Here is a 3,267-nt window from a genome sequence, read left to right as displayed (position 1 = left end):
TGTGTTATGGTGTTGGAGAAAAATATTGAAAGTGTCATGCGCTGCCAGAGGAACAAAGAAATCTGCATTAGAAGAAGTGTAGTCAGAGTGCTCCTTGGAGGCCAGGATGACCAAATTTCGTCTCTTATACTTTGGACATATTGTCAGGAGGGATCAGTTGCTGGAGAAGGATCTTATGTTTGATAAGGTGGAGGATCAGAAAAAAAGAGGAAGACCCCCAATGAGATGGATTAGCAAAGTGGCAGCATCAATGGGCTCAATTGTGGCAACAAGTATGAGGTTGGCCCAAGACCGGGCAGTATTTCGTTCTGTTGTACATAGGATCGCTATGAGTCAGTACCAACTCAATGGCACCTAACAACAACAACAACAGCCCTTAATGTGGATTCCTGGTGTGGTGCTATTGGATAGGCACTGGACTGTGAACAACAAGGCTGGCAGTTCAAACCCAGTAGCTACTCCTCAATGGCACTAAACAACAAACAACCTCAGGGTTGGTGCAAACCTAGGGTTCTCAATGGATGGATCCACTCCTGAGGACTTCACTCTATTTCTAAAGCTTAAGGTCTGGGCAGGTTATGTTTCTTCCTAGGCTCCTTTGGAGCTTCAGCTTGTTGTTGAAATAAAAAACCCACACTGTTCAATTCTCATTCCTTCTTACCATCCCTCCTTTCTAGTTTCCACTCACTTCAGCAAGTATCAAGCCCTGAACCTAATGAGAAGAGGTGAGCAGTTTGGAGACCACTTCATCCAGTCTCTCATCTATAACATCTTGACATAATACGGACAAATTTCCACATATAGTCAACTTTTCATTCTCCATGATTGGCTTTTTTATTCTTCTAAAAGACAGCCACAATGAGGAAGGGTGTGTGGTGGTGTCTGGGGCCATTTGTGAAATATGTGATATGTCTTTCTACACTCCAAAACCAAAGCCGAGACCATCATTTTAATCATTCAGTCATTAAATGTTTATTGAGCTTCTATTATGTGGTGCTGTAGAATAAGCACTAAACTGCTAACTGCACAATTGGTGGTTCAAATCCACCAGCCGCTCCTCAGAAGCCCTATACAGGGTAGATATGAGTCAGAACTGACTTGAAAGCACTTAACAATAACAAATTATATGCCAACGGAGTTCTGGTGGCATTGTAGGATAATCACTGGACTGCTAATCACAAGACCAGCAGTTCAAACCCACCAGTTGCTTATGGGAGAAAGATGAAACTTTCTGCTCCTATAAAGATTTGTTATTGTTGTTAAGTGCCTTCAAGTTGAATCTGACTCATAGCAACCCTGCACAGGGTTTCTGAGGAGTACCTGGTGGGTTTGAACCACCAGTTGTGTGGTTGACCTTGTGGTTTGTAGTCCAGTGCTTATCCTGCATTATCATACCAGGAGTTTACATTAAGGGCTGTCTGTTGCTGTTGTTTAAGTGCTGTCAAGTTGTTTCTGACCCATAGAGACCAAGGATTTCCAAGGAGTGACTGGTGAGCTTGAACTGCCAATCTTTCAGTTTAATCTAACTTTGTAGTCCAGAGCATAAACCTATAGCACCATACCAGGATTGGTGGTGGTTGGTGGTTATGTGTTGTGGAGTTGGTTCCGACTCATAGCAACCCTGCACAGGGTTCCTGAGGCTGTAAATCTTTACGGGAGCAGAAAGCCTCATCTTTCTTCTGCCAAACAGCTGGTAGTTTCGAACTGCTGACCTTGCAGTTCACAGCCCGATTCGTAACCACTACACTACCAGAGCTCCTTAGCAATGACTAAAACAGCTCTCTAAAAATCCTTGATTTCATGGAGTTTGCATTCTAGTGGGTGAGGCCAAAAAAAAAAAAAAAAATTCAGTAATATTTTAAAACTAAGGAAATGGTTTTGCTACTATTTGTAAGGTTTTCAGTTACTACTCCCTCAGAAGTTGGCTGTCTATTTCTTCTTCCAGCAGAGTATGGACACTCTGCTAAAAACCTGTCCACCCTTACTCCAGCTATACAATTTATTTATGAAAAGCCTGAAAGGGAAATGATTAGAATGATTGTATAGTATTGTGAGGTTATTTGTAATGCAGTTTCTTTTGGTCACTCTTTTTTATGTTTTCTGACTTTTCTGGTATTTGAAACATCAATGGCATAGCTTCCAGCTTCACCACAACACAGAAGCTACCACAGTAAGAAATACTGACAGGCATATGGGGTGGTTCAATTAAACATAAAGGCAGGGAGTATATTTGGGTGGACAAGTTTGGAGGAGTACAATATATAAATTAAATTTTAAATTGAGGCCTCACTGATTGCCTTATAGTTTGGGGATTAACTGCTGCTTTGAACTTATTTTTGTATTCTGTTTCTCTTTCCTCAAATGTATGGATCATGGAGATAAAGTCAGTAATTCAAATGCCTTACCTTCGTCAGTCTTGAAAATAAGATACCTATTTCTTTCAATTACTTAAATTATGAAGGCACAGGTCTCACTTGTCAGCAAGAAGCTGGCTCTCCTTAGGTTTCCATCTCAAAATATTCATGAGAATCATAGGCATGAACCAGGTATATCCATGTATCAGTCCCTCTACCTGTCTGCTGCCACTTGTCCAGGGATGGAAACAGTACAGGTCCCTGGAGGTGGGAGCTCTGACTTGCTTGGTCCTGCTATTGGCCTAGTGGATGACCAGGTTGTGGCCCAGTTGCTGGTCAGAAGAAGCTCTGGAGGCCCTAGAGTCATGTCCATATTGCCCTGATCTGAGCCAATTCACCTTTGTATTCCCTGGTCTAGTGTATACTTTCACCTTCCAAGTATGGGTCAGTAGTCTTGATTTTTTCTCTTTCTTAAGTAGATTTCCTCTCAAGATTGCATTTAAAAAAAAAAAAAAAAAGATTGCACTAAGAAAATATATAATTTGGTCTTATTTGAATCTCTTCCCCCAGCTCTATGTAAATGTGTGAGAGAGATGAAGGCTAGAGCCCAGCTCTATCTGGAGCCTCAGAGACCCAAGTGCAGATGAATATGTAGAGGACATGATATCTTTCTCCTCCTCCAACTGGGACAGACCAAATAGCATGCTGTTACTAACACAGACACCTGCAGGGTCGTGATTGCATTGTGATTATCAAGGAAAAGTGCTGGAATTGATTTCCCTAGTTATTGGTGAAAAATCTGTTTTGCTAATTTTGTTTATTTTGAAATATTTAAACAAACTCAATAGTACTCACCTCCCTCAGATTTAACGAAGTATTAACATTTTACTGTTTTGCTCATAGAGTTTACCAT

This window comes from Chrysochloris asiatica, unplaced genomic scaffold (assembly GCF_000296735.1).
Source record: "Chrysochloris asiatica unplaced genomic scaffold, ChrAsi1.0 scaffold00329, whole genome shotgun sequence".
NCBI classification, from domain to species: domain Eukaryota; kingdom Metazoa; phylum Chordata; class Mammalia; order Afrosoricida; family Chrysochloridae; genus Chrysochloris; species Chrysochloris asiatica.
This window is presented reverse-complemented; position numbering follows the sequence as displayed.